This window comes from Saccopteryx leptura, chromosome 13 (genome assembly GCF_036850995.1).
Source record: "Saccopteryx leptura isolate mSacLep1 chromosome 13, mSacLep1_pri_phased_curated, whole genome shotgun sequence".
Taxonomy (NCBI): domain Eukaryota; kingdom Metazoa; phylum Chordata; class Mammalia; order Chiroptera; family Emballonuridae; genus Saccopteryx; species Saccopteryx leptura.
Genome location: NC_089515.1, coordinates 25,491,961 through 25,512,791, shown reverse-complemented (window position 1 = coordinate 25,512,791; position 20,831 = coordinate 25,491,961). Strand labels below are relative to the sequence as shown.

The 20,831-nt window shown below is 45.8% G+C and overlaps 1 protein-coding gene across 3 annotated transcripts in view; it reads right to left on the bottom strand.

Annotated features, from left to right (window-relative positions):
* ARMH3 (armadillo like helical domain containing 3) overlaps positions 1–20,831 on the bottom strand; it is a 304,301-nt gene that overhangs the window by 215,509 nt on the left and 67,961 nt on the right. The window lies entirely within an intron of this gene.

The following is a 20,831-nucleotide window of genomic DNA, read 5'->3' as shown; positions in this document are numbered from 1 at the left end:
AACTCACTTTCTCTATTTCAGAATCAATACTTTCTAATAAGCAAAAGGGGACAGGAGAGAAGGGAAAAACAATTCCGTTCTAAAGTACCAAATTTCCTAAGAAATGAAATTCTTTTTATCACTCTCCTTCCATTTGGAGCAGGGGGAAAATTCAACCAAGGGCCTCAATTCATTACTCTCTGTCATCATCACAGGCAACTGGAATTTACCACCCAAGCTCTTAAAAATGTGACTGGAAACAGACAAGATGAAGTCTTCCTCCTCTGCCAGTACTTCTATCCATGAAACACAGCAAAGAAGGGTAATCGAGGGGTGGTGGACTGGGAGAAATGCAGAACTCTTAGAGAAGTTATTTTGGAGGGGAGTCTCAGAAATTAAGCGTGTGCGCCTACATTTGAAAGTAAACTATCTGACTAGTAGAACAGTAAATTGCAGCACCTGAGAATATGAGCACCATCTATTTACATACTCCCAGTGCTTTTTTCCTCGTTTACAACCCTCCACTGTTGCAGAGAGAGTAAGTACCAGCTGAGGCAGAATACATCAACCAACCAGCAGAACCAAGACTAGAACACAGGTCTCCCAGCCAACCAAATGACAGAGTAAGTCTTTACTTCTCAGTTTCTCTTTACAAGTAAAACAATAGGACTGGATTAGTTATGTCATCTAATGATTCTCTCATCACTGAAATACCATAAACATATAAGGAACACCTAAATATTATAAAGCACTAGTTTAGGCACTTACAGGGTTACAAAGAGCAAACTCCAGACCCAATCCCCTGGGAGCTTACTACCTGTTGGCAGAGACAGACACATAATAACACCATAGCACAAGGCAAATCTTGAGAAATAGAGTAAAAGAACAGAGAAAACGGTATGGGACCACGAAGAAGGGAAAGAAGCATTCTGTGACTATAACCTCTGTTGATCACGGCTTTTAAATCCTTGTGATGAAGAAGCAAATACAACAAAGCTACAGTAATCCCACAGAAATGTCATAGTAGGCTTACTACTGTTTTTCTTTTTTTTTTCTTTTTAACAGGGACACAGAGAGTGATAGATAGGGACAGACAGACAGGAACAGAGAGAGATGAGAAGCATCAATCATCAGTTTTTTGTTGCGACACCTCAGTTGTTCATTGATTGCTTTCTCATATGTGCCTTGACCATGGGGCTTCAGCAGACCGAGTAACCCCTTGCTCGAGCCAGTGACCTTGGGTCAAGCTGATGAGCTTTTTGCTCAAGCCAGATGAGCCCGTGCTCAAGCTGGCGACCTTGGGGTCTCAAACCTGGATCCCCTGCATCCCAGTCTGACGCTCTATCCACTGTGCCACCCCGTGGTCAGGCGGCTTAATACTATTTTTCAGAAATAAGATACACTAGGCAAAGTATAAAAGAGAATCAGGCAACTTTTAAATATTAATATAATTTACCATTAAACTTAGCAATAGCTTCAAACTCCCCCAAAGCAATCAATGAACTAAGGTGTCGCAACGAAAAACTGATGATTGATGCTCCTCATCTCTCTCCGTTCCTGTCTGTCTGTCTGTCCCTCTCTATCCCTCTCTCTGACTCTGTAAAAAAAAAAAAAAAAATTATTTGCCTGACCTGTGGTGGTGCTGTGGATAAAGTGTCGGCCTGGAGTGTCAAGATTGCTGCTTGGAAACCATGGGCTTGCCAGGTCAAGGCACATATGAAAAGCAACTACAACTTGATTCTTTCCGCTCCTCCCCTCTCTGCCTTTCTCTCTCTTTCTCTCTCTCTGTCCAAAATCAATAAATAAAATCTTTTTAAAAATAAAATGGGCTCTGGCCAGTTTGCTAAGTGGATAGAGCTTCATTCAGCCCGGTGTATGGATGTCCTGGGTTCAATCCCTGGTCAGGACACACAGGAGAAGCAACCATCTGCTTCTCTCCCCAGCCCTCTCCCCTTTCTCTCCATCTTCCCCTCCTGCAGCCAGTGGCTCCACTGGTTTGAGTGTCAGCCCCAGGCACTGAGGATAACTTGGTAGGTCCAAGCATGTGAGCCTCAGGTGCTAAAAATAGCTCAGTTCATTCAATCATGGGCCCCAGACAGGGGCTGCTGGGAGGTTCCTGGTGGGGGGCATATGCAAGAGTCTGTCTCACTATCTCCCTTCCTCTCACTTAAAAAAAAAAGAAAAAAGAAATTAAAAAAAAATTTTTTTTTAAATTTATTACAAATTCACTCTAGCCCAGATTGGGTAGCTCAGTTGCTAAGAGTGTCATACACACACACCAAGATTGTGGGTTTGATCCTCAGTCAGGGCACATACAAGAATCAATGAATGAATGCATAAATAAATGAAACAACAAATCACTATTTCTCTCTCTCTCTACCCCTTCCTCTCTCTAAAAATAAATAAATAAAATAATTTTTAAAAAGAAATCCACTGTAACTTCAAAAGAGTTGCCATAGTTAATCTATCAAGTCTTGAGTTTTAGTCCCCACCCTTTTATTCATTCTATAACCTTAAGTTTTCTTTCCCTCTCTGGACTTCAATTCACCAACATGTAAAAAGAAGCCATGGCAAGAATATGCAGAAAAGCAAACCCTTGTGTACAGCTGATGGGAATGTAAATTGGTACAGTCACTATGGAAAACAGTATGGAGGTTCTTCAAAATACTAAAAATAGCCTAGCCTAAAAAATAAAAAAAAATAAAAAAAAAAAAGCCTAGCCTGAGGTGGCGCAGTGGATAAAGCGTCAGCCTGGAATACTGAGGTTGCAGTTTGAAACCCTGGGCTTGCCCAGTAAAGGCACACACTCCTCCCCCCCACCCCTTTCTCCACTCTCTAAAATCAATAAAATCTTATGCCTGACCAAGCAGTAGCACAGTGGAGAGAGCATCAGCCTGGGACACTGAGGGCCCAGACTTGAAACCCTGAGGTTGCCAGCTTGAGCACAGGCTCGCCAGGTTGCCAAGGGCTAGGGAGTGGGGAAAATGGGGAGATATTGATCAAAGACCAATTATAAGATGAATAAATTCTGGAGATCTAATGTACAGCAGGATGACTAAATTAACATACTATATTGTATACCATTTTTCCCCATGTATAAGATGTGCCCTTTTTCAAAAATTTTGGGGTCCATAAGATGTCCTTATAGGGGAGAAAACAAATTAGAAATCAAGAGGATCCTATTAAAATAAATCAAAAGCAATGCAATTCTTTTGATCTTATACAGTGGTCGTAGATTTTTTTACTTGCATTTCCCGCTTTTTCGTGCAGATGAGGAGTTGTATGAACTTTACGATGAATAAAACTTGAGTTCAATAACTTTATGTAATTTTTTTTTTTTTTTTTGTATTTTTCTGAAGCTGAAAACGGGGAGAAACAGTCAGACAGACTCCCGCATGCACCCGACCGGGATCCACCCGGCACAGGGGCGAAGCTCTGCCCACCAGGGGGCGATGCTCTGCCCCTCCCGGGCGTCGCTCTGCCGCGACCAGAGCCACTTTAGCGCCTGGAGCAGAGGCCAAGGAGCCATCCCCAGCGCCCAGGCCATCTTTGCTCCAATGGAACCTTGGCTGTGGGAGCGGAAGAGAGAGACAGAGAGAAAGGAGGGGGGGCGGGTGGAGAAGCAAATGGGTGCTTCTCCTATGTGCCCTGGCCGGGAATCGAACCCGGGTCCCCCGCACACCAGGCCACGATCTACCACTGAGCCAACCGGCCAGGGCCACTTTATGTAATTTTTTCTTCAAGTTTTGGGCCCCAAAATTAAGGAGTGTCTTATACATGGGAGCATCTTATACATGGGGAAATACAGTACTTAAAAGTTGCTAAGAGAGTAGATCTTAAATGTTCTCGCCACAAATAAAAAAGGTAACTAAGCCTGACCGGGCAGTGGCACAGTGGACAGAGCGTCGGACTTGGATGTGGAAGACCCAGGTTCGAGACCCTGAGGTCTCCAGCTTGAGCGCGGGCTCATCTGGTTTGAGCAAAAGCTCACCAGCTTGGTCACAAGGTGGCTGGCTCAAGCAAGGGGTTACTCAGTCTGCTGAAGGCCCGCTGTCAAAGCACATATGGGAAAGCAATCAATGAACAACTAAGGTGTTGCAACGAAAAACTGATGATTGATGCTTCTCATCTCTCTCGCCATTCCTGTCTGTCTGTCCCTATCTATCCCTCTCTCTGACTCTACCTCAGTCTCTGTAAAAAAAAAAAAAAAAAAGTAACTAAGTGAGGTGATGGATACATGAACTAATTATATTGCAGCAATCATTTCACAACATTATATATCAAAGTATATCAGATTATCCAGTTGTACATCTTGAAATTATATCAACTGTAACTCAATTAAGCTAGGGCAAAATACATGGAACAGCTCTCTCCGATAGGATTCCAAATTTAATGTTTTGGGGTTCTAGATTCACACTTATAACAGACTGTAGCAAGTATCATCCTCTTTTCACTGTTAGAGAGGCTCCAAAACACTCCTGTAGGTAGATACTGAGGTAAACATCCTAAAATACAGTGTGTGTAATGTCATGGTGCGCTTTGACTGGTCACAGGAAAGCAACAAAAGACGATAGAAATGTGAAATCTGCACCAAATATTTTAAACTGTTATTTAAGATATTTCCATATTGCTTCTTTTTTTTTTTTTTTAATTTTTATTTATTCATTTTTAGAGAGGAGAGAGAGAGGGAAAGAGAGAGACAGGGAGGGAGAGAAAGGAGAGAGAGAAGGGGGAGGAGCTAGAAGCATCAACTCCCATATGTGCCTTGACCAGGCAAGCCCAGGGTTTCGAACCGGCGACCTCAGCATTTCCAGGTCGACGCTTTATCCACTGCGCCACCACAGGTCAGGCCAATCTGCACCAAATAAAAGGAAAATCCTCCCAGTTTCTGTAGGATGATGTGGCAGCATGTGCGCATATGCAGATGATGACGTAACACCGTGTATACAGAGGAGCAGCCCATGGCCATGCCAGCCGAGATGTGGACGGTACAGAGGAAAGTTCAGTGTGTTCTATGGCTCGCTAAATTCGAATCAGTGACCAAAGTGCAACATGAATATCGGCGCATTTATAACGAAGCATCACCACATAGGAATAACATTACTCAGTGGGATAAGCAGTTGAAGGAAACCAGCAGTTTGGTGGAGAAACCCCATTCTGGTAGGCCATCAGTCAGTGACGAGTCTGTAGAGGATATACAAGATAGCTACCTAAGAAGCCCTAAAAAATCTGTGCGTGAGCCTACATCAAACTGCACTGAATAGGTATGAAACTGGGAGAGTTTTCCTTTTATTTGGTGCAGATTTCACATTTCTATCGTCTTTTGTTGCTTTCCTGTGACCGGTCAAAAGTGCACCATGACTTTACGGACACACTGTATTTCATCCAGTATGTAAAAAAAAGGAGAGGAAAGGGAAAAGTCAAAGTAAGTAGAAAGAAGAGAAAATGAATAAAAATAAATGTGCCCATCATCTAGATACAAAAAACCATGCACAAATCAGGTATTCTGCCTGACCAGGGGGTGGCACAGTGGCTAGAGCAGGGGTCGGGAACCTTTTTGGCTGAGAGAGCCATAAACGCCACATATTTTAAAATGTAATTCCATGAGAGCCATACAATGATCCGTGTACGTTAGGCATTATCCAATAAAAATTTGGTGTTGTCCCGGAGGACAGCTGTCATTGGCTCCAGCCACCCGCAACCATGAACATGAGCAGTAGGCAATGAATGGATTGTAATACGTGAGAATGTTTTATATTTTTAACATTATTTTTTTCTTATTAAAGATTTGTCTGCGAGCCTGATGCAGCCATCAAAAGAGCCATATCTGGCTTGCAAGCCATAGGTTCCCGATCCCTGGGCTAGAGCGTCAGATTGGGGTGCAGATGACCCAGGTTCGAAACCCCAAGGTCGCCAGTTTGAGAACGGGGTTGCAGGCTTGAGCATGGGATTGTAGGCATGACCCCATGATGGCTGGCTTGAGCCCAAGGTCACTGGCTTGAACAAGGGGTCACTTGCTCTGCTGGAGCGCCCCCCCCAAGTCAAGGCACATATGAGAAAGCAATCATTGAACAACTAAGGTGCCACAAGGAAGAATTTATGCTTCTCAACTCTCTCCCTTCCTGCCTGTCTGTCCCTCTGTCTCTCTCTGTGTGTCTCTCTCGCTAAAAACAAAACAAACAAACCAAAAAAAAATCAGGTGTTCCCTTCAACAAATATTTATTGTCAACCATTAAGAATACAGCAGTGGCCCTGGCCGGTTGGCTCAGCGGTAGAGCGTCGGCCTAGCGTGCGGAGGACCCGGGTTCGATTCCCGGCCAGGGCACACAGGAGAAGCGCCCATTTGCTTCTCCACCCCTCCACCGCGCTTTCCTCTCTGTCTCTCTCGTCCCCTCCCGCAGCCAAGGCTCCATTGGAGCAAAGATGGCCCGGGCGCTGGGGATGGCTCTGTGGCCTCTGCCCCAGGCGCTAGAGTGGCTCTGGTCGCAACATGGCGACGCCCAGGATGGGCAGAGCATCGCCCCCTGGTGGGCAGAGCATCGCCCCTGGTGGGCGTGCCGGGTGGATCCCGGTCGGGCGCATGCGGGAGTCTGTCTGACTGTCTCTCCCTGTTTCCAGCTTCAGAAAAATGAAAAAAAAAAAAAAAAGAATACAGCAGTGAACAAGACAGGTAAGATCCCTACGCTCATAGAGTTTTCATTCAGTAGAAGGGAGAAAGACAACAAACAAGTTGAGACAGGAATATAAGTACCTCAAAGACAAATTGTCTAGGGGGGATTACATTAATAGGGAGATTAAAATATCTTTCTTTGCCCTGGCCGGTCGGCTCAGCGCATAAAGTGTTGACCTGGCTTATGAACATTCCCGGTTCAATTTCCAGTCGGCTCACAGAAGTGGTCATTTGCTTCTCTCCCCCTCCTTCACCTCCTCCTTTTCCTCAGGGGAGGATGCTCAGTTGGTCCGAGCTTGGTCTGAGCATCAGCGTCAGGTGCTAAACATAACTTGGTTGATTCGAGCATCGGCCCTAGATGAGGGTTGTTGGGTGGATTCCTGCCAGGGCACATGCAAGAGTCTGTCTCTCTGCCTCCCCTCTTCTCACAAAGAAAAAAAGAAAAGTCACTTCTTTAAGAAGTGATACATGGGCTGAGATCAGAATAACAGGAAAGAAACAGCCATGTGAAAATCTTGTGAAAAGTGTTCCAGAAGGAATGACAAGTGCAAAGGCTCCAAGATTTGAAAAGACTTGGCATGTTTGAGAAACAGAAATGGCAGAGTATTTAGACTAAGTATTAAACAGTCCCTTTTGAAATGCCTTTGTCATGTTTGTTGTAGTGGGTATTTTGTGTTTCTGTGAGTTTTTTTTAAGGTATAAAGAGAAATCAGCCTGACCAGTGATGGTGCAGTGGATAAAGCGTTGACCTGGAATGCTGAGATCTCTGGTTTGAAGCCCTGAGGTCACTCAGCTCTGAGTGTGGGCTCATCAGCACAAGGTCACTGGCTTGAGCAGGGAATGTCCACACAATTCCAAAGCTCACCAGCATGAGCCCAAAGGTTGATGGCATGAAAAACCCAAAGTTGCTGGCTTGAGCAAGGGGACATGGCTTGGCCACAGTCAAAGCATATACAAGAAGCAATCAATGCACCACTAAAGTGAAAGCAACTATGAGTTAACTTTTCACCCCCTCTCTTCCTTCCAGTCTCTCACACTCTCTCTCTCAAAACAAAAAAAGAAGTTATATAGAAACCTACACAGAAATATAAAAGAACAAATTATTAAAACAATATTGATAAGTTTCACAAATGTTGAATGAAAAAACATCTGAAAGAGTACAAACTGATGATACCATCTATATGAAGTTCAAAAAAGGCAAAATTAATTAATGTATAGTAACAGAGGTCAGAATAGTGGTTTACCCTTGGTGGGGAGATGGGTGGGAAGAAACACAAGTAAAGCCTTCTGAGGTGTCCAAAATGTGCTCTATCTTCATCTGAGTGGAGGTCACAAATGTAAAAACATTGAGTTGTATACTGTACATTATATAAACTAGTACTCAATATTAAAAAAAAATGTATGAGTTCATCAATACATATAAAAATTTGCCTGACCAGGCAGTAGCACAGTGGATAGCATTGACCCAGGACACTGAGGATTCAGGTTCAAAACCCTGAGGTCGCTGGCTCGAGCACAAGCTCACCCGCTTAAGTGCAGGATTGCCAACTTGAGTGCAGGATTGCTGACTTGAGCGTGGGATCATGACGATCCCTGGTTGCTGGCTTGAGCCCAGAGGTTGCTGGCTTGAGCAAGGGTCACGGGCCCAGGGGGAGCCCCCACCACCATCCCTGTCAAAGCACATATAAAAAGCAATCAATGAATAAATTAAGTACTGCAACTATAAATTGATGCTTCTCATTTCTCTCCTTCCTATCATTCTCTCTCTGCCTCTCTCTCTCACAAAAAAAAAAAAAAAAGGGAACAAAAAAGAACAAGAAAGAAAGGACCCTGGCTGGTTGCCTCAGCGGTAGAGCGTCGGCCTGGCATGTGGATGTCCCAGGTTCAATTCCCAGTCAGGGCACACAGGACAAGTGACCATCTGCTTCTCTATCCCTTCCCCTTTCCCTTCTATCTCTATCTCTCTCTCTCTTCTCCTCCTGCAGCATGGCTTGGTTAGAGCAAGTGGGCCTTGGGTGCTAAGGATGGCTCCATGGCCTTGCCTCAGGCACTAAAATAGTTCAGTTGCCAATCAACAGAGCAATGGTTCCAGATGGACAGAGCATCACTCCATGGGGGCCTGCCAGGTGGATCCTGGTCAGGTGGATGCAGGAGTCTGTCTCTCTGCCCCCCACCCCGCTTCTCACTTAAGAAAAATTTTTTAAAAAAAAGTTAACACTTATTTAGCACTTACTATGTACCAGGCACTCTTCTAAACACTTTATATACATTAATTCATTGTATCATCTCAACAAACTTATGATAGGCCTGACCAGGCGGTGGCACAGTGGATACAGCGTCGGACTGGGATGCAGAAGACCCAGGTTCAAGATCCCGAGGTTGCCAGCTTGAGCGTGGGCTTATCTGGTTTGAGCAAAAGCTCACCAGCTTGAGCCCAAGGTCTCTGGCTTGAGCAAGAGGGTTACTAGGTCTGTTGAAGGCCCGCAGTCAAGGCACATATGAGAAAGCAATCAATGAACAACTAAAGTGCTACAACGCGCAACGAAAAACTAATGATTGAAGCTTCTCATCTCTCTCCGTTCCTGTCGGTCTGTCCCTGTCTATCCCTCTCTCTGACAAAAAAAAAAAAACAACCAAAAAAAAAAAACCTATGATAGAGAAACTTTACAATAAGAAAACTAAATCATGAAGTGGTTTTAAAATAAAAACTTAGCAGTTTAAATGAGAAAAGGAACTCAAACCCAGACAGTCTCCCTGCTCTTAACCACTATGCTACCACTCTTCTATACTATTTCTCAAAAGGGAGAGGAAAGCAGAAGTAAAGTAACCTACACATAAACAAAGCTAAGGATCTGCAGAGAAACAAAAGGTTCCAGCTGAGTGAAGAGAAAGGGTATATGCCGTTATTTCCCCATGTATAAGATGTTCCCATGTATAAGATGCACTTTAATTTGGGGGGCCAGAATTTGGAAAAAATGTATTACATAAAGTTATTGAACTCAAGTTTTATTCATCATAAAATTCATACAACTCATCACTGTCAAAACTCCCATCCATTTGCTGGTCCTCATCTGTGTCTGATGACGAATCACTGTCTTTATATCTTACCTCGTCCTCAGTTCCATATATGGCATTTGAAATGCCACAACCACTGTATAAGATGCACCCAGTTTTTAGATGCCAAAGTTTTCGGGAAAGGGTGCGTCTTATACATGGGGAAATACAGTACTCATTGACCTTAAAAATAAATTTTGTAGCCTGACCCAGCAGTGGTGCAGTGGATAGAGGATGGAACTGGGACGTGAAAGACCCAGGTTAGAAATTCCAAGGTCGCTGCCTTGAGCACAGGCTCATCCGGCTTGAGCACGGGCTCACCAGCTTGAGCACCGGGTCACTGGCTTGAGCCCAAAGGTCATTGGCTTGAAGCCCAAGGTCAATGGCTTGAGCCCAAAGTCGCTGGCTTGAGCAAGGAGTTACTCACTCTACTGTAGCACCCCTCCCCTCCAGTCAATGCACATATGAGAAAGCAATCAATGTACAACTAAGGAGCTGCAACGATGAACTGATGCTTCTCATCTCTCTCCCTTCCTGTCTGTCCCTCTCTCTGACTCTGTCAAAAAAAAAAAAAAGCCCTAGCCGGTTGGCTCAGCGGTAGAGCGTCGGCCTAGCGTGCGGAGGACCGGGGTTCGATTCCCGGCCAGGGCACACAGGAGAAGCGCCCATTTGCTTCTCCACCCCTCCGCCCTGCTTTCCTCTCTGTCTCTCTCTTCCCCTCCCGCAGCCAGGGCTCCATTGGAGCAAAGATGGCCCGGGCGCTGGGGATGGCTCTGTGGCCTCTGCCTCAGGCGCTAGAGTGGCTCTGGTCGCAACATGGCCACGCCCAGGATGGGCAGAGCATCGCCCCCTGGCGGGCAGAGCGTCGCCCCCTGGTGGGCGTGCTGGGTGGATCCCGGTCGGGCGCATGCGGGAGTCTGTCTGACTGTCTCTCCCCGTTTCCAGCTTCAGAAAAATGAAAAAAAAAAAAAAGAAAAAAAAATTTGCCTGACCAGGCGGTGGCGCAGTGGATAGAGCGTCAGACTGGGATGCCGAGGACCCAGGTTCGAGACCCTGAGGTCGCCAGCTTGAGCGTGGGCTCATCTGGCTTGAGCAAAAAGCTCACCAGCTTGGACCCAAGGTCACTGGCTCGAGCAAGGGGTTACTTGGTCTGCTGAAGGCCCGCAGTCAAGGCATATATGAGAAAGCAATCAATGAACAACTAAGGTGTCGAACGAAAAACTAATGATTGATGCTTCTCATCTCTCTCCATTCCTGTCTGTCTGTCCCTCTCTCTGACTCTCTCTCTCTGTCCTTGTAAAAAAAAAAAAAAATTTGTAGTGCCTGGATATCTTGAGTTTCATCATTCTGATTTGCCAGTGGACAGAAATGTCATGATAGAAAGAAAAGGATAACCACCTGACCTGTGGTGGTACAGTAGATAACCCAGAACACTGAAGTCACTGGTTAAAAACCCAGAGGTCAGCCTGACCTATGGTGGTGCAGTGGATAAAGCCTCGACCTGGAATGCCGAGGTCGCTGGTTCAAAACCCTGCATTTGTCTGGTCAATGCACATATGGGAGTTGATGCTTCCTGCTCCTCCCCCTTTTCTCTTTCTCTTTCTCTCTCTAAAATGAATAAATAAATAAATAAGTATTTAAATTTTTTTTAAAAAACAACCCTAAGGTCAACTCTAGTAGTGGCTCAGTGGCTAGAGCGTCAGTGGGGCATATGGATGTCCTAGGTTCAATTCCCAGTCAGGACACATAAAAGAAGTAACCATCTGGTTCTCTCTCCCTCCTCTTCCCCTTCCCCTTCCTGTAGCCAATGACTTGATTGGTTCAAGCATCAGCCCCAGGTGCTGAGGATGGCTTAGTTAGTCCCAGCATAGGTCTCAGGCACTGAGGATAGCTCAGTTGATTTGAGCATCAGCCCCAGATGGGCATTGCCAGGTGTACCCATCAGTGTGCATGCACTAGTCTATCTCCCCTCTTCTCACCTAAAAAAATAATAATAATAATAAAGAAACAAACAAATAAAAAAAAACCCGAGGTTGCTGGCTCTGAGTGCAGAATTGTAAGCTATGGGGTCACTGGCTTGAGTATGGGAATTGTCTGCACGATCCCAAAGCTCACCAGCCTGAGCCCAAAGGTCACTGACATAAAAAGCCCAGGGTCACTGGCTTGAGCAAGGGGGCACTGGCACGGCCCAGGTCAAGACATGTAGGAGAAGCTCAATGTACAACTAAAGTGAAAGCAACTATTAGTTGATTCTCTCTTTCCTCCCTCGGAAGCAAACAATGCACAACTAAAGTGAAAGCAACTAAGAATTGATGCTTCTCACCCTCTCGCCCCATTCCTGTCTCTCTCTCAAAAAAAAAACAAATAAATTATTTTTTAAAATGCTGAGCCTGACCAGGCGGTGGCAGAGCGGATAGAGAATCAGACTGGGACATGGAAGACCCAGGTTTGAAACCCCAAGGTCACCAGCTTGCATGTAAGCTCATCAGGTTTGAGCAAGGCTCACCAGCTTGACCCCAAGGTCATTGGCTTGAGCAAGGGGTCACTTGGTCTGCTGCAGCCCCCCCCCCCCTCCCGGTCAAGGCACATATGAGAAAGCAATCGGCCTGACCTGTGGTGGCGCAGTGGATAAAGCGTTGACCTGGAAATGCTGAGGTCACCGGTTCAAAACCCTGGGCTTGCCTGGTCAAGGCACATATGGGAGTTGATGCTTCCAACTCCTCCCCCCCTTCTCTCTCTCTGTCTTTCCTCTCTCTGTCTCTCTCTCTCCCTCTCTCTCTCCTCTCTAAAAATGAATAAATAAAATAAAAAATAAAAATAAAAAAATAAAAAAGAAAGCAATCAATGAACAACTAAGGTATTGCAACGAAGAATTGATGCTTCTACCTCCCTCCCTTCCTGTCTGTCTGTTCCTATCTGTCCCTCTCTCTGTCTCTCTCTGTCTCTGTCACACACACACACAAAAATGTTGATGTATGTATCCAATATGGTAACTGAAAGAAAAAAGAAAGGTGCCTCAGCTAGATGGCTCAGCTGATTGGCGCATCATCCTGAAACGTAGTCATGACTGGATTGATCCTTGGTCGGGGCACATACAGAAACAGACTGATGTTTCTGTCTCCTTCTCTTCCCCTTCCTCTCTCTAAAATCAATAACAAATAAATAAATAACCAGAAAAAAAAGAGAGAAGACAACAAGAACATTTAAAAAAAAGAAAGGCTGAAATACACTGATCTCCACTACAGAATTTAATTATCAGTGTTGTGAGAATAATACTGCACTGAAACTTAATAGAAAGGTATAATATAACAAGACAGAAAGATGAAATGGAGAGCAAGTCATGTATAAATCAGTATAGCCCTCAGCTTAAGAGAGAATATGCTTCACCACTGCAGAGCTGTGACAGTCTGTTTCAGAATCTTAGGTACCTCCTGAAACTGTAGACTCCTAAGCCCCTTTCCCACTACTGAAACAGAATTTTCAAGTTAAGGACTAGGGGTCTACATCTTTTTTTTTTTTTTTTTTCCATTTTTCTGAAGCTGGAAACAGGGAGAGACAGTCAGACAGACTCCCGCATGCGCCCGACCGGGATCCACCCGGCACGCCCACCAGGGGCGACGCTCTGCCCACCAGGGGGCGATGCTCTGCCCATCCTGGGCGTCGCCATATTGCGACCAGAGCCACTCTAGCGCCTGGGGCAGAGGCCAAGGAGCCATCCCCAGCGCCCGGGCCATCTTTGCTCCAATGGAGCCTTGGCTGCGGGAGGGGAAGAGAGAGACAGAGAGGAAAGCGCGGCGGAGGGGTGGAGAAGCAAATGGGCGCTTCTCCTGTGTGCCCTGGCCGGGAATCGAACCCGGGTCCTCCGCACGCTAGGCCGACGCTCTACCGCTGAGCCAACCGGCCAGGGCTACATCTTTTTTTTTTAAGAGAAAAAGGAAGAGAGAAATATTGATTTGTTGTTCCACTTATTTATGAATTCATTGGTTGATGCTTTTATGTACTCGGGGGATCAAACCCACAATCTTGGCATACTGGGACAACGCTTTAACCAACTGAGCTACCCAGACAGGGCAGGGGTCTACATCTTTAAAAATCACCCCATAAGTGGTTTTGTTTTTGTTTTAATGTTTATTTTATTGATTTTAGAGAGAGAGACAGGAACGACAGGAACATCGATCTGTTCCCGCACAAGCCTTGACCAAGGATCGAACTGACAACCTCTGTGCTTCAGCATGATGGTCTAGCCACCCGAGCTATATACCGTCAGGGCCCAGATCAGTGGTTTTTAACTGGGCCAATTTTGCCTCACAGGGTACATCAATGCCTTGGAGACATTTTTGGTTGTCACAACTGGGAGGAGAGATACTACTAGCATCTACTGGGTAGAAGCTAGGATTGCTGCTAAACATCCGATAATGCACAGGACAGGACAACAAAGAATTATCCAGCCCAACATGTCCATAATGCCAAGGTTGTAAAACCCTGCCCCAAGCAATTCTGATGCTAAAGTTTGAGAAGCACTCTCATCAAAGTCTTAAACCAGGCTTTGAAAAGAAAGGAGCATCTGAGCAGAGATAATTTTGAGAATGCATAAAACTCTGCCATCTCCAGTAAAGGAGCTGAAGTCAACCTCATCTACAACCCCCTATCTCATTTTCCCCATATTAATTCACCAACCACTTCCCTTTCCTTTAGGACCCAGTTTGGCCATCTGTGAAATATCACAAGACACACTGACTATAGTAATCCACATTTTTAGTGGAGATGAAAATCCTATCTGCCCAGAAGTTGTAGCTGAATCAAATACCACCAATGTCAAACCATGAGCTATTCACCCAATATACAAGAGGAAGCAATGTGTTTATAAAGCAAAAAATAGCCTGACCAGGCGGCACAGTGGACAGAGTGTCGAACTGGGACACAAAAGACGCAGATTCGAAACCCCGAGGTCACCAGCTTGAGCACCGGCTCAAACTGCTTGACAGCGGGGTCGCTAGCTTGAGCGTGGAATAATAGACATGATCCCATTGTCGCTGGCTTGAGCCCAAGGTCTCTGGCTTGAACAAGCGGTCATTCACTCTGCTGGAGCCCCCAGTCAAGGCACATATGAGAAAGCAATCAATGAACAACTAAGGTGCTGCAACTATGAGCTGATGCTTTTCATCTCTCTCCCTTCCTGCCTGTCTGTCTCTATCTGTCCCTCTCTCTGTCTCTCTCACTAAAAAAAAAAAAAAAAAAAAAAACGGCCAAAAATAGTCTCCTGCCCTGACTCTCCTAGAAAGTCCTAGTTTCTCGGCCTTGGCCAGTAGGCTCAGTGGTAGAGCGTCGGCCAGTGTGTGGAAGTCCCGGGTTTGATTTCCGGCCAGGGCACACAGGAGAAACACCCATCTGCTTCTCCACCCTTCCCCCTCTCCTTTCTCTCTCTCTCTCTCTCTTCCCTTCCACAGCCAGGGCTCCACTGGAGCAGAGTTGGCCTGGGTGCTGAGGATGGCTCCATGGCCTCCGCCTTACACACTGGAATGGCTTCGGTTGCAGCAGAGCAATGCCCCAGATGGGCAGAGAATCACCCCTGGTGGGAATGCCGGGTGGATCCTGTTTGGGCACATGCGGGAGTCTGTCTCTCTGCTTCCCCACTTCTCACTTTAAAAAAAAATACAAAAGAAAAAGTCCTAGTTCCTCTTGAAACAAGACAGGTTTTTTTGTTTTGTGTTTTTATTTATTTATTTTTTTTTTTGAGACAGAGAGAGAGTCAGAGAGAGGAATAGATAGGGACAGACAGACAGGAACGGAGAGAGATGAGAAACATTAATCATCCGTTTTTTGTTGCGACACCTTAGTTGTTCATTGATTGCTTTCTTATATGTGCCTTGACCGCAGGCCTTCAGCAGACCAAATAACCCCTTGCTCAAGCCAGCGACCTTGGGTCCAAGCTGGTGAGCTTTTTGCTCAAACCAGATGAGCCTGCGCTCAAGCTGGCAACCTCGGGGTCTCGAACCTGGGTCCTCCGCATCCCAGTCCAATGCTCTATCCACTGCGCCACTGCCTGGTCAGGCAATTTTTTTTTAATTTATTGATTTGAGTGAGAGAGGAAAACACCAGTTTATTGTTCCACTCATTTACTCATTCCTTGGTTGATTTTTTTTTCAAGTATAGATTAACTTTTAACTTTTTTATTATTTATTATTTTAGAGAGAAAAGGCAGAGAGAGAGAGAGAGAGAGAGAGAGAGAGGGGAACTGCATGCACCTTGACCAGGGATCAAGCCAGCAACCTCTGCTCTTCAAGACAATGTTCTAACCAACTGAACTACCTGGCCAGGGCCTTGTTTTATTTTGTTTTTAATCTTTAAGCACAAGTTATCTGTTCACTAAGTTTTCTACAAGGTATACCACACTCCCCAGAGGAAATACTAGCAATACTAGCAGTCTAAGCATTTAAAAGAATGCAGGGTATTCCTCCCAACTTCCACCCTTCATTTCTCCAACTAGTTCCTAATATGCCTCTTCATTTCTTTTCTTTTTCTTTCTTTTTTTTTTTTTTTTTTTGGTGCTAGAGACAGAGAGAGTCAGAGAGAGGGACAGATAGGGACAGACAGACAGGAAAGGAGAGAGGTGAGAAACATCAATTCTTCGTTGCAGTTCCTTGGTTGTTCATTGATTGCTTTCTCATATGTACCTTGACTGTGGGGCTACAGCAGACCGAGTGACCCCTTGCTTGAGCCAGCGACCTTGGGTTCAAGCTGGTGAGCCTTGCTCAAACCAGATGAGCCCGCGCTCAAGCTGTTGACCTCGGGGTCTCAAACCTGGGTCCTCCGTGTCCCAGGCCGACGTTCTATCCACTGCGCCACCACCTGGTCAGGCTATTCCTCTTCATTTCTGAAGGCCCCAAAGATTTGGCTCACTTGCTGGTCCACGTGGTTCAGATTGGCTTTCTAAATTTACCCTGGTCTGGCCTGACCTGTGGTGGCGCAGTAGATGGAGTGTCAACCTGGAGCACTGAGGTTGCTGGTTTGAAACCTGTAGCTTGCCCGGTTAAGGCACATAGGAGAGGCAACTATGAACTGATGCTTCCTGCTCCTCCACCCCCCTGCCTTTCTCTCTGTCTCCTCTCTCTAAAGTCAATAAATAAAATCTTAAAAATAAATAGATTTACCTTTGTCTGAATCTATATTTAAGTCACTTTCCAGACGTAGATGTGGGCACTGTATTAGGCTGCTACTATTCTGCACAGTTCCTTGCCACAGCTTCTTTCGTAGCATGGGGCTGGGGTTACCCCCATCTACCCCACTGACTGGCTCCAAAACAAGCATATAACTCTTTTCCATTTTAATGGACTTTTAGTGCTAGTCACTCCAAGTCTTTTCTATTTTCCAAATGGCACAAGGCTTGCATTCCTGAAGCCACCTCTCTGAATTCCCTCCTTTCATGGAGAGCTCCAGAACAGGCCACCATCCCCTTATTCTACCACATTTCTTTTCATAATTCCTGGGGATGGAATTCACCTATTCCTCCAAATTCGTCAAAGCACAACCTCCTCCTCAGGGTGATATATAATAAATAACATGACTGAATGCTCACCATACACTTGGTTCTAAATATACTATATAAATATACTATATAACCAGATGGAATAGATACTATTGTCATAATTTTACAAGGATTTTACTTTGCCCAAGGTAACACAGCTAGTAAGTGGTAAAGCCACAGACTCTCTCTCTGTGATAGCCCTCCTCCTCCCTATCAGAACATCCTGTTCACATAAAACCTCAGGTGTTGACTAGAACATTCAAAATGCAGATTCAGTTAAAGTTCTATGGAAACTCCATACTGATAGCCATTAATATCAACATTCCCACTTTATCCAAATAAATGAGTCAACTCAGGACACTGACAAGCATCATCCCTACTTTCTAGATACTAGGACAGAATCAACCTGATTCAGTAAGTACATGAGCCACTATGGGGGTGGATCCATACCTTGTGTGTGCTAGGGACAGTGCTCACCTCAGTGTTTAGCCTATACTTGAAAATGGAAGTAATTCAGGGATTCCCAAGACTAAGCAGCAAGTGGCAAAACCAGGAATTTCTCATTCTCTACTGTAGTTATGAGCCACTGTTTGTACCTACTAAAGGTGAACAAGCTCCACAGAATGCAATCCCATCTCATTAGACTGGACAAAATCTGCCTGCTTCATAAACTAATAATACAGATGAAGAGGTTTAAATAAACATAACTAGCCCTGGCAGGTTGGCTCAGTGGTAGAGCATTGGCCTGGCGTGCAGGAGTCCCGGGTTCGATTCCCGGCCAGAGCACACAGGAGAGGCGCCCATCTGCTTCTCCACCGCTCCCCCTCTCCTTCCTCTGTCTCTCTCTTCTGCTCCTGCAGCCGAGGCTCCATTGGAGCAAAAGATGGCCCGGGTGCTGGGGATGGCTCCTTGGCCTCTGCCCCAGGCGCTAGAGTGGCTCTGGTTGCAACAGAGCGACGCCCTGGAGGGGCAGAGCATCGCCCCCTGGTGGACGTGCCGGGTGGATCCCGGTCGGGCACATGCGGGAGTCTGTCTGACTGCCTCCCCGTTTCCAGCTTCAGAAAAATACAATAAATAAATAAATAAACATGACTACCTCGGGTTCCCTTTCAAATTATTTTACACAAGATGAAATGCACTTTCACCTTCAGAAAGAGGAACCAACTCCCAACTGACAGGATTTCAGAAAACTCTGATTGAAAATCACATTCTTCTGACATCTCCCAGACTGAAAATTCATTATAAGAGCCTCTTTTCAGTGAGCAGCAGCCTCTTGTAAATTAATACTGTCCATCTCCTGCTCAAGCCTTGAACTTCCTCAAGCAGCACAACGTCACTCCTATGTTCTTCATTCCTTTCCTACTGAACCATACAAGCCTCATGAATACCACCAAAGTATAAAACAAAAATTATAAAACAGACTCCCATAATCTTCTTAAAGAAAACCCAAAAAGGAAACTGCTACATTGCAAAATAAACTGATTTCCTGCTAACTTTGTAACTAACATTTATCGATACCTTATAATAATATGGGCATAGTATAAGACAAAAAGGGGACCTCAATCACTACGTTATGGTCCCTGCCTTGAGAAGTTGACTATTAGAGAGAGAGGAAAGGGGAGGGGGAGAGAGAAAAACATTGATTTGTTCCACTTATTTATGCATTCATTGGTAGACTGATTGATTCTTCTATGTGCCTTGACTGGGGACCAAACCCACAACTTTGGCATATCAGGACGATATTCTAACCAACTGAGCTGCCCAGCCAGGGCTAGTCAGATACTTCTTTATAAACAAACAAAATTAACATTTTTCCCAGGATTTTTTTCATATATGCCCTCACTTACTAAGAACTGCCAATATATTAAGTTCACCAAGCTTTCTTACTTCCGGCTGCCTACTACCATCTCCAAGTGCATGTTCCACAAGCAATTTGATCTCAGCACACCAGATCATCTCCCCTATACCTCTTTCCATAGCCACTTCAATGCTTTAAAAATCTGCTCTTGCCCTGGCCGGTTGGCTCAGCGGTAGAGCGTCGGCCTAGCGTGCGGAGGACCCGGGTTCGATTCCCGGCCAGGGCACACAGGAGAAGCGCCCATTTGCTTCTCCACCCCTCCGCCGCGCTTTCCTCTCTGTCTGTCTCTTCCCCTCCCGCAGCCAAGGCTCCATTGGAGCAAAGATGGCCCGGGCGCTGGAGATGGCTCTGTGGCCTCTGCCTCAGGCGCTAGAGTGGCTCTGGTCGCAACATGGCGATGCCCAGGATGGGCAGAGCGTCGCCCCCTGGTGGGCAGAGCGTTGCCCCTGGTGGGCGTGCCGGGTGGATCCCGGTCGGGCGCATGAGGGAATCTGTCTGACTGTCTCTCCCTGTTTCCAGCTTCAGAAAAATGAAAAATAAAACAAAAAAAACTGCTCTATTTTTTCTAGTACACATCCTAGCTAATGGAATTCCCATTTACCCAATCTATCAAACTAGAAAACTTAGTCCACTCTCTCTCTCCAATCACTAAGTCCTAGTGCATCTATCTCCAAATTATTTTTTTTCATCTTTTCCAAGTGAGAGAAGGGGAGATAGACTCCCACATGCGCACCCACCAGATCCATCCAGCAACTCCTATCTGGGGCCGACACTCTGCCCATCTAGGGCCATGCTAGTAACTGAGCTATTTTAGCATCTGAGGTGGAGGCTCCACAGAGCTATCCTCAGCACCCAGGCCAATGCCCTTGAACCAAATGAGCCATGGCTGCTGGAGAGGAAGAGAGAGAGAAAGAGAGAGAGAGAGAGAGAGAGAGAGAGAGAGAGAAAGGGGAGGAGTGAAGAAGCAGATGGTCACTTTTCCTTTGTGCCCTGACCAGGAATCAAACCCAAGACATCCGGCCCTGGCCGGTTGGCTCAGTGGTAGAGTGTCGGCCTGGCGTGCAGAAGTCCTGGGTTCGATTCCCGGCCAGGGCACACAAGAGAAGCGCCCATCTGCTTCTCCACCCCTCCCTCTCTCCTTCCTCTCTGTCTCTCTCTTCCCCTCCTGCAGCAAGGCTCCATTGGAGCAAAGATGGCCCGGGTGCTGGGGATGGCTCCTTGGCCTCTGCCCCAGGCACTAGAGTGGCTCTGGTCGCAACAAAGCGAAGCCCCGGAGGGGCAGAGCATCGCCCCCTGGTGGGCGTGCCGGGTGGATCCTGGTCGGGCGCATGCAGGAGTCTGTCTGACTGTCTCTCCCCATTTCCAGCTTCAGAAAAATACAAAAAAAAAAAAAAAAAAAAAACCCCCAAGACATCCACACACTGAGCCGATGCTTTACCACTGAGTCAACCGGCCAGGGCCCAAATTATTTCTAAAATCCATTCCCCTCCTCTTCATTCCCACTGCCACATTTTTTTTTTTTTTCCATTGATTTGATAGTTGTTCTTTTATTTATTTTTTTTATTTTATTTTATTTTATTTACTCATTTTTAGAGAGGAGAGAGAGAGGGAGAGAGAGAGACAGAGAGAAAGAAGGGGAGGAGCTGGAAGCATCAACTCCCATATGTGCCTTGACCAGGCAAGCCCAGGGTTTCGAACCGGCGACCTCAGCATTTCCAGTTTGACGCTTTATCCACTGCGCCACC